The sequence below is a fragment of the Mus caroli genome, chromosome 1, assembly GCF_900094665.2.
Source record: "Mus caroli chromosome 1, CAROLI_EIJ_v1.1, whole genome shotgun sequence".
NCBI lineage: Eukaryota > Metazoa > Chordata > Mammalia > Rodentia > Muridae > Mus > Mus caroli.
Genome location: NC_034570.1, coordinates 161,819,294 through 161,831,245, shown reverse-complemented (window position 1 = coordinate 161,831,245; position 11,952 = coordinate 161,819,294).

The window sequence follows — 11,952 nt, the reverse complement described above, 5'->3', positions numbered from 1 at the left end:
AAGATGTAACGCAACAGACTAAATTTCCTCACATGACAGATGGAAGACAAGGTCCAGCTTTTGGAAGCAATAATGAATAACAGTGAATGGAAAAGCTGCCTTACACTGGAGGAGGAGGCAGAACATTGCCTTGAGCCAGAGTCCAGCTTGGAATACACATTGAGTAACAGGCTGGCACAGCGATATAAGCAAGACATTGTCTCCAGAAAGGAAAATCTGCTTCACTAATCCCGACCCCAAGACCAGCTCCATCCTTCCTTCCAAACATAGATGACCCACAACCTCCTGGAAACTGATTTGGAGGAAGCGCCATATGCATCTTTCTATCCTATGCTCCTGACAAATCCTATCACGTACATAGAATTGCTATTCCTTTCTATACACTGCCCTGTCCAGCCCTGAGTCTTCAACATAAATGTTCTCCTTAGCTAAACGTTTTGGAGCCTGCTTTTTCCAGGGGGTTCAACAGTGTTTGGTGCAGAAGGGACGAATGAGTTCCCTGAAGAAGGCATTCTCATTCCCACTGAGACACAGTGGTGAGTGATTCCATCTTAGTCTCTCCCCTCGTGACGGTTATACCTGCTCTGCTGAGTTCTTGGATGGGAAGTTTCTAAGATTTAGCCACTTTATTATAAGGATCGAGATCGGACAAAATTCATGTAAACTCTAAGGCTGCTCTAACTCTATGTTTCATCATGGATGGATGGATTGATGGGTGGATGGATAGAGATACAGACAGACAGATAGACAGACAGCGACTCCCCAGGTCTCTGAATGTCTGAGATATAGGCTTATTCAAGGGCTTTGAAAATGAGCAGCCGGCAACAGATCAAAGGTTCCTCAAGCCCTAGTCTCTTATGCCTTCGCTACTTCACAGAGACTCAGGTAGTCCTAAACAAACCCCCCTCTCAGGACTACCCACCTCCAAGACACTTTGCAAACTTGGGAGCCCCAAGCCTAATTTGAAATTTGTTAATTCAGTAGAAAACCTCAAAGAATCCATTAAAAGGTACTTCTAGCTGATTCATAGGATAAATAAGAATACAGACCAAAAAAATGACACCGAACATCGTGCAAGGTGCAATCAATTCCAATGAGCAGAATTCTGGTCCTCAGAGGGGTAGGCAGACGGAGCCTAAGTCTCAAAACAAGGTTGCGGTACACTGTACGTGTGTGCAAAATTGTCCCCAAACTGATGCTAAATCAAACAAATGTCTTTCAGTAACTATCTGTCATAGTCCAAAGTCCCATAAATGAAGATACTCTTGGTCAACAAGATTCCAAGGCTTAGAAATTAACTCGTGAGAGCCAAGGGGAAAGGCCTAAGCCTTTCTCTGGGCAAGGTTAATCCTTTTCTGTACATCTCAAAAGAAACAATTATTCAGGCAGTTAAAGGTGAGCCTTTCAAAAAGGACCAGCTGGCTTTACAGGAATATTTGGCCAGTTTTTAAATACTTAGTTTCGTGGCTTTATTTCTATTGATCTGATGACTGTCCATGTTCTGCTTGAATGTCAGGATGACATCACAGCGGCAGGAGGCCCAAGGTTATAAGCAACCACATCAGAGACAGAAAGCCAGAGAGCTACTCAGGAGTCAGTCGCAGCTCAGAGGTCCCATGAGACATAGTGGTTTTCCATTGTTGTTTGTTTGTTTTGTTTTGTATTGTTTTATGTTAGTTTTATGGGGTTTGTTTTGTTTTGTTTTGTTTTGAGAAAGGGTGTGATTCTATAAATTCCAGAATACATTATGTAGCCTAGCTGCCTCAAACTTACAGTGATCCTCCTGCCTCAGCTTCCCATGTGCTGGGATTATCGGCATAAGCCAGACCACACTAGGTCCCTGATGATGTATTTTGATCCCTTCTGTGTAGTTTCCCCATATAAACTTAGAACTTCTCACTGGACTCTTATTCCTGCTGGCCCAATCACCTCTCAGCACACCATGAACCATGCTCCAGAAATATAAATACTTGGGGGAACACACACAAACCACATCCACCTAGCATCATGACTAAGCTTTCAACAGGAAACTATCCTTTTTTCCTTGTTATTTCTCAAGAGAGCTATCAAGGTGTTTCCGTGTGTGAGTGTGTGTGTGTGTTTACAGTTTCTGCACAGTGTAAACTTTCACACTCAGACCTGAGAAAGGGTTTGCCTTCCCTTTGAGCCTCACCCAGAGACTTTGCCAGTCACATGATGCTCAGATGTCCGGGTCCCTGATGTTGCTGTGTCCATGGCATCAACACACATTTGTTCAAGACTGCAGCAGTCCTTAGAAATTAGCCAACTGTTAATTATTTCTGCTTATGGTGACTTTCAGCTCCAGGTTAAAGGAATGTAACTGTCTCATAAGGAAGGTGAAACAGAGTGACTTCAAGCAATACAAGGGGCAGCAAGTAGCCTAGAGCAACAGAACCTGGGCCTGGGAGCACAACTCCTGGGAACATCCCTGCCTGCACCTGGGAGGGAAGCACAGAGTGCAGCTCACAGCATGGCTCATCTTAGAATTTTGACCTGGGAAACTTGCAACTCCTAGCTCCAGCCAAGAAACAGCCCTGAATATTCAGAACTCATGATCCACAGATGGCAGAATGGGGTAAAAATGGGACGAATAGCTGTATGTTAGAATCACACAAAAGCTGAATGAAAGAGCTTTGTTAAATATCAAGAAAAATGTACCAATAAAGTGCCTTGTACAGCTTACAGTCAATTAAGTAGCTGGAGAGAGGGCTCTTCAGGTAAAGACCGCTGCGTCCAAGCCAAGTTACCTGAGTTTGATTCTAGGAGCCCCTAAGATGTCATCTGACCTTTACTCACTAGCCTTGGTATGCGCATCTGCACGTGCACATGCACATGTACACACACCCCACCCAAAAGAACATAATTTTAAAAATGAATAAGACAAATATAAGTTTGTCTTACACATTTGTACTCTTATACTTTATGGACTCAAATTTGATTTAGTAACATCATATTCTCAAGTTCCTATATTCTGAGCTTGACATATTATTAATATACCAAAGCACTTTCAGAGATCCACACATATACCACACACACAATGACTTTTGGGTACTTGATTGCCTGCTTTGTAAATTATATGGACTTTCAAAGTTCTAAGTATAATTGAACAAGTGAAGTTTTAATAATAAAGTAACTTGTATGGGTCCATGTTCCCTTCAGCTCTTTCCACTATGCCTCCCTAGAGCCCTAAAACACACGTACACACAACCAGAGTTCAATATCATTGTCCCCTACAAACCATCGACTTAGATCTTTGTAATGAGGGACAGTCACAGTTGACCATAAATGAAACTGACTTTACACAATGCAGCTACCTTCTGGAAGATTTAACTCTGTTTTGTGTTTGTGCTTTTCTCTCCTGTAGAATCTGTAACAGAGCTGACAGATTCCCTGGCTGTGTGCTGCCCAGAGCACCACCCAAGGAGTGTCTAAATGCCCACACAAGGTCATAAACAATTAAGAGACTAGATCTTACTTCCTCTTCCTATCCCGCTGGGTTCCTCTTTTCCTTCCCATCCTTGCTCCACTGCCACCTTCCTACTTCACTTTGATGTGCAGGTCTCCGAGTTTTTTGGCACTTCTTTGTCCTTCCAGCTGCCTCTGATCATGGACCATAGCACATCTGTGAAGACCGTTACCTCCCCTCGCTCAGCTCTCCACCAGGGCTTCCTTCCTGCCTTCCTTCACTTCTGGGCAGAGCAGCAGCACTCACAGATTTATAAATCCTCATCAGAGCCTTTGGATGCCGCATGTTTACATTTGGAGACTCCTTTCCAGCCTATTTAAGCCTGATGATGAGGTCTTGAGTCCTAGTCCCTTCCCTGGATCTGTAAAGCTCCATCTCTGCCTCTCATATCTAGACCTTTCCCCCACTGTCTGCACATTTGTACCTCCTGCTTTCTTGAAGGTTCAAGGTAAGGTGAGGAGATGACTCCCTTTCTCTACTCTATGATTCTAAGTGTGTGTCAATATCTCTTTAAATGCGTTTAGTGTATTTTTGTTGCCAAGAGATTTATTCAAACTTAGCTCTCTGGGTCATCAGAGTTATGTGGAATTTACAGGGAATCTCTCTGATAAACCAAAGTCATTCACAGAGAACCAGGTGACTTTTTTAGTAATAGAGCTTGTGCAAATATATATATATATTTGCACAAGATCTGATATATATATATATATTTGCACAAGCTCTGATATATATATATATATATATATATATATATATTTGCACAAGCTCTGATATATATATATATATATATATATATATATATATGTATCAGCAGCTGCTAGATGTAATCTTGGCACTCAGGAAGCAGGTTCAAGGCCAGCCGTGTCTATACAGCAAGTTCTAGGCTACCCTAAAGAGATCAACATATGAATATGCTACACACACACACACACACACACACACACACACACACACAGACAAAGAAAGATTCAGTCTCCCTAAAGATTAGAGATAAGCAAATTAAGAACACTTAATTGGCAAAAATAATGATGTCCGATGACACCAAGTATTTGAGAGGATAAAAATTAATTAGCTATATGATGAAAACCTGTCCCAAAAAAAAAAGGGTAAGAGCATTGACTGCTCTTCCAAAGGTCCTGAGTTCAAATCCCAGCAACCACATGGTGGCTCACAACCATCTGTATTGAGATCTGACACCCTCTTCTGCTGTGTCTAAAACAGCTACTGTGTACTTACATATAATAATAAATAAACCTTTAAAAAGAAAACAAGCAATGAGCATACATTATAACATCTTTTTTTCCTAAAGTTATGCTAATCATAAAAGACTAAAAATAATCTTTAACACTAAGAAATTCTACATCTCAAAACTTCAAAAGAAACTATCAATAAAATTAAAGATATAATGAGAACATGTTTTGACATGCATATCAAAGGATCAATAACAAGTAATATTTGTTTATAAATAATTTCTATTAATCAACAAATAAGACCAAGAGTAAACAACACTCTACCAAAAAAAAAAAAACTTTGTATGAATAAATGAGAATTGTACATGAAAAAAACAGCCAATAAACCACGAAGAGCTATTCAGTCTCAGGGTTGAGGAGATGGTTCAATGGGCAAAGCGCTTGATGCACTGCCATGAGGGCCTCAATTTGGATCCCAGAACCCACATTTTCAAAGGCAGGTGGCCAGGTGTATCACAATGTCCTTGTAGCCTTAATGCTGGGTAGGGGGCAGATCCCAGGGGCTTTCTGGCCAGCCAGCCTTCCTCTTGGTTCAATGAGAAACCCTATCCACTGGGCAGACATCCCTAAATCAACCTCTGACCTCCTCAAGCATGTGCACCAGTGAGCACATCCCACCTATCCCACACATTGGTTGACACATATGCATATACTACACAACACACACACAAAGAGATATTCAGTCTCAATGAGAATTAGAGACATGCAAATGAAGAACATTTAATCAGCAAAAATAATGAAGTCTGAGAACATCAAGTATTTGATAAGATAAGGATTAATTGAATCAATAATATACTGGCAATGGGAGTGTTAATTGGTGCATTTTTTTTTTTTTGGAAATAAGTTAAAACTACCTTATTCACAAATCTAATAATAGTCTAATACATGAAATATTCATAAAACAAGTGATCCAGAAATTTAACTTCTAGTTATAGATCCATATATCTAAATGAGATTTAGACACATCTGTATGTAGAATGTACCTAGAAACACACACAACAATGTTTGTAGCACACTGCTCATAATTAAAAAAAAAATAGAGGTTTTGAAAGATTGCTCAGTGGTTCAGACCACTTGTTGCTCTTGTAGAGGACCTGAGTTCAATGCCCAGCAACCACATGGTGGCTTACAATCATCTGTAACTCCAGTCCCAGAGGATCCAAGGCCCTCCTCTAGACTTCATGAGTACATAGACATACCTGCAGGTGAACACCCATACACATAAAATAAAACAAAATGAAGTTTTAAAGCACCAGGGTCTAAAACCAGGGTAACTCAGTTGGAAGAAGGATTGCCTAGAACGTAAGAGAGCCTGGGTTCAGCCTTCAGCACTGGGCAATGCTGTACAATGATAGTGGGACATGTCTGTAATCCAAGTTCAAGGTCATCCTTAGCTACATAACAAGTTTGAGGACAGCCTGGGATACATGAGATTCTCTCTCAATCATAATAATAATTTACAAGTAACAACAACTACTAGAATGACTGAGCATGGTGGCATATGCCATTAATCCCAGGAACTGAGAATCACAGCACTTCAGCTTAGGGTTACCAATGCTGAGATGAAACACCAGGACCAAAAGCTATTTGAAAAAGCCAGCTGAAGCTGCGAAAGAGAGAAGGCAGTTGGTGCAGAAGAGGTTGTTAGGAGTCAGCTGAACTGAAAGATGGGTTAAAACAATAGTTATGGTTTGGAGCTGCTAGTACTGGGGAAACTGGGAGGAGGGATCCTTTAAGCAGACTCTTGGGGGAAATGAGGGAGGAAGGGTTGGGAGAAATGTTTGAAGGGGCTGGGCTGCAAACTGGGAGGAACAGATGAGGAATAATTTTAAGAATTCTCTCTCTCTGTCTCTCTCTCTCTCTCTCCCCCATCTTTCTTTCTCTCCTCTCTAGTGTTAGGAGATGAAACTAGGGAGCTAACAGGTAGAAAAAAGAAGGACCAACAAAGTAGCACAGATGAGATACAGATAAAAGTAATATAAACAACAAAATAGATACAAACTGAGACGAAGACAATGCCTGGGTGTCAAAGCACCAAGTGATGAGCCTAGGATACTGGGCAGGTGTAGGTTATAGTAATGACAATTCTTGGTTGTAAACTTGACTACATAGGTAATTAACTAAAACCCAAAGATGAAACAAGGACCGCACATAGGGAGGATTTTGCTTAATCTGAAGTAGGAAGATCCAGTTCTAATTCAGATCTTTGAGGTGGGAAGACACACCTTTAATCCGTATCTTTTGAGGAGGGAAAACATATGGGCCATGCCTTCCATGGGCAGCCTATACAGGATCATGAAAGACAGACACTATCTTTTTCTGCCTGCTTGCTTCGCCCTCACTAGCTAGGCCATTCCATCATTCCTATCAGAGCTTACTTCTTCCAAATGTCTCCATGCACTGAAGAACATCTGAGACACCCAGCTTTTGGCTATACAGGCCACTCAAGAGGAAGGGAAAGCCTTCCCAGCCCTGGACTCCCTTTGTAAACTTATACTTCATATACTTTGTAAACTTTTTAAACCCTCAAGACAGAAAAGTGGTCAGAGCTCACACACACACACACACAGACACACACACAGACACCTCCTGAGGTACTCCAGCATCCAGGCCCCTCTCCCCTAGGCTTCCCCTGTCATAATGATGTTCCAGCCTTGTAACTGTTAGAAAGGTCCTCAGCAGAACCCTCTCCACATTATGTTAATCTTAGGTGAAAAGTCTGAACAGGAAAACCCACCAATCCCTGAGCTCCCCCAAGCTCAGGACTTATAATCTCAGCAATCTTCACCCTGGAAATCTCCACCCTAGAAAGCTCTGCACCACCCCCCAAGTCCTATATAAAGGCTGTTTCTGTTCAGTTCCCTGCTGTCTGCTTCCAGGAGCAGAGGAAACCACCCTGGATTCAGGCCTCCACACCCTGTACCTTCCCCAATAAATCTCTTTCATGAAATTTGCTGCCTGGTGTAGCTGTCATCAGAAGAAGCCAAGCAACAATGAAGAGAAGAAGAAGTGGAGCAGGGCTGAGGCTCCTGAGCACCTCAGCTCAGCTGAGGATCCCCTGGGAGCTGCAACCCGTCTGCTGAGGAGGCTTCCTCTCAGAGCTATGGAGTTCCTGGGCTCCCATGTCTCAGGATTCTCTTCTATTGGAACACTGCACCACCACAGATCTGTGTAATTCTTAGGCTTCTGAGTCCCAGGACACCTTCCCATCTGATCAGGAAGGCCAACACCATCATTGTGAACTGAACAACTAGAAGATTCCTGGACTTTGTGTTCATAGACAGCTATTGTTGAATTTGCTGGACTGCAGGCTGTATATCATTGTAATAAATCCCCTACTGATGTATAGAGAGATTCACTCTCTACATTCTGTTACTCTAGAGATCCCTGACTAATACAGTTACTAGTAGGATTCTAGTTCTTTTGGCTATGACACAGCTTATAAGTGTGGTAGGAAGGAAAGAAGGAAGAAAGGAAGGAAGAGAGGATGAAAGAAAGGAAGGGAGAGAGGAAGGAAGGAAGGAAAGTAAGAAGGGAGGGAGGGAGAGAGGTTCTATCATACATCTCTATAATTTTTTCAGCCATGATATATATTACATCACCATAAATCATCTCAGATAATCATTAATATTCAGTTCTTTTCCTAGAAATATTGCTTCATTTCGTTGAAGTTAAACTGAATGGTGGAATTCCTCAAGAAACAAAATATGAGCAGAGTCACTTTGAGGCTGGAGCCTTTGAGGAAGGCAAGGCGTCTATCAGCCTCTTTTGCAAACTGAGTAAATTCCTAAAACATATAGCATTTGTGGTGTTACTCACCTTTCTGTCACTATGACAATACACCTGAGATAGTCAATTGCTAAGGAAGAAAAGTTTATTTTGGCTGCAGTTTTGATCAGCCGTGAATTGGCACTGTTGCTTGGGCCTGTGTAGAAAACATGTGGTAGTCATGTTGAACACAAAGCAAAGGGAGGAAAAGGAACCAGGACAGCCCCCCCCCCCAACACCAACTTCAAGGTACACCCTTGTGTCCTAACTTCCTCCTTTTATACTGCATTTCTTAAGGGTTCCTCCCCCTCCTGCCAATAGCACCACAAATTAGCAACAGAGCCTTTGGAGATGCAAAACTGTAGCAGTCAGCTTAATGATGTATTTATAAGTGATAGAGAAATGTTGGACCAGCTTGCCTTAAGGGTTCTTTGGAAAGTCAGTTAGTTGGATGGTGTTTTGTTGGGGTAACCACCTGAAGGAACAGTTTGTTAGCTAAAGTAAGCACATGAAAGGACATGTGATGAAGGATTCTTTGCTAATGACAGGCATGTATTGGTCTGCCTTACCTTGTGTAGTTGAGATGCATTTGTCAGGACTCTGAGGACTCAGGCTGATTGGATGCACATCCTGAGGTAAGACTCATGCTAAAGCAAGGCATATGGAGGACAGGTGGTATTTGTAGAGTGTCAGTAGGACTCCACAGAGTGATGCAGACAGAGCTCGGCTTGATGGTACTGCTAGCTGTGCAACAGTTGTGATTCTCAGGTCTTCGCTGAGACAGGCACAGGTGAGAACTTCTTGTGGTGTTCCTCTGAAAGAAAGAAAACTAAATTCAAGATTTCAAAACTCTAGCCAGAAGGTTTATTCAAGGTCCATGACTCATGCGGCTTGCTAGTTAGGAGGGCATTTTGGGCCTAGAGCAAAGAACAAAGGCTGTAAAGTCATCCCAGGAACCAACTAGCCATTGAGATTTGAAATGCACACGAGGACAATCTCCGGACAAGCTCAGATGAGTAATAGGCCACCTGCTGATGTGGTTTGGGCTTAGCCAGATGTCCTGCTGACCAAGATAAACACCCTCCCTTTAGAGTTACTATCACTTACTGCTCGTTGATGTTTAAACTGCCCAATTGTGTGAAGCTGTGCCAATTCTTCCCCTACTCACACTCTTTTCCTATATAAACCCCTAACTTTTGAGCCTCAAGGCCAACTACTGCTGTCCCCTATGGGAGATATGTATCAGCCCCGAGCTCCATCATTAAACTACCTCATGTGTTTTCATCAAGACAGTCTCTCGTGATTCTTTGGGTGCACGCCAAATTGGGAATTGAGTGGGCGTTACCCCACTAGATTATTTCACCTCCTGGTCCCTCTGCTGACTTGAGCTGAAGCTGAGGCCTTGCTCTCTCTGCTAGGTCATGTCACTGCTGTTGCTAAGACAACTTAACCAAACTGGACTGTTGGTGTACCCCCGAGGTGTTTGCAAGTGTATCAAACTTCCACTGCCTGTTAACCCGTGAACTGAATTGCTGATTTCCAGACAACACAGATGGGTATTGTTCCAAATGACCTTTCTAAACAGGTCCCCATTCCCCATATCCTTTCTTTTCCACTAGTTCTGGTGGGTGGTGGACTACATTGGGGTTAAAGTGTTTAAGAACTATCAACAAAAAAAGACAATAATTAAGTCTTTAGCCTTTAAAAATACAAATGCTGGATGCAAGGAAGTAATCTGATCATTGAGGACAAGGTCAACGTTTACAGACAAGTGGATTAGATATACAGCTGATATTAGGCCTTGTTTGCTTGATATGAACTTAATAAAATAATCTGCCATTATAGGCCTAGAGATGACCCCAATTTTTAAATATTTTAATTGAACAGGGTCATCTAAAAAAAAAACCTGCTGAACTAAACCAGCCTGTTTATTTTAAGGATGTTCTGATATCAGAATGGAAAACAGGAAAGGTGTTACACTGGGTGAGGCTTTATACCTATATTTTCACAGGGAAAAAAAAGCTATGGGTTCCTACCAAATTTATAAAAATCAGACATGGCAAAGGAAGACCCCCTAAAGATCTTTATTACAGACAAGAAGAAGGAGAGTAACAAAACCAACAAGATGGATGATGTATATATGGTGATATATATGTCTCTGTACACAAAGATAGTTCTGGAACTGGCTGAGACTTAAATGTCTATATACAGCCAATAGCATGTATAGGGTACAAACTTCTCATGGCTTGTTATACATACCATGCTTTAAGATGGCATGAATGGAGATTTATATTGTCGTTTTATTATGTAATCAAACTACCCTCTGAAATAAGACAATTGTCTTTATTTATTAATCTTTATTAACCAATCTGTGTACCCTGCATGCTCCACAATAATGTCTTTACACAGCTATATGTTACTTGTAAGGTTTGTAGATTGGAGAATGGAAGAGGAGAAAGACATCCCTGACAAGATTCACACTCAGATGNTGAGATTCTGGGACCTTNCATTCCAGCTCCTTGTTTGACTCTNCCNCAACCACANNNAAGCTGTTTCCTCTAAAGACTTGCTTTCAGGACTTTTCCAGAACAGCTAGCTCACCCATCCAGCCTTTCAAACTGTTATAGTAAGACATCAGCTAAGCCATGAACTTTCTCAGCACAGAGAGACTAGAAGGCAAATGATACAAGCTAGCCCTTCTTTGACAAAACCAATTTTCACATTTTCCTTTGGGCCACTGAAGGGAATTATTTGCCCCAATTCAGCTAAAAATAGACACAGGAAGATCCTAGTCTCAGTCCCATAGGTTGGGGTGGATTTTCCAGATATTTTGTAAATTATAGATATATTGTCACTTTAAGGGATAATTTACAAATATTGTAGCTTTGGACAGAAAGGAAACTAGAGAGCTTAGACTCGGAGATTTTTTATCGTTCCTTTCCTCTTCTCTATTTTTCCTTCTTAGGTAAAGGAAACGTAAGTGGAGGAGAAAAGGGTGTATATAGTAATGCAGAAATTAGAGGAATAGACAAATAGAAATAGGCTATCAAAATTACTCTTAAACAAAACATTACCTTACATTGGTATCTTATATCGATAGAAAATTTTATAATTAATACAAATTAAAGTTATAATTTTACATTGTAATGGAATTCATAGATTGATACAGGTTTAAATATTTCATTAGTGTGAATTTCTTATATTGGTACAAAATTTAAAATTAATATTGTTATTCTTTGATAGGCATTGTGCCTATACAGCCCATCTAAGAATACAAGGCTTAGACACAATCCTTTTTTTTTTTTTTTTTTTCTGGCTGTTACCATGTAGAAGAATGTGAATTGATCCATTCTTCTTTTTTTTAATATTTTTATTACATATTTTCCTCAATTACATTTCCAATGCTATCCCAAAAGTCCCCCATAGCGCCCCCCACTTCCCTACCCA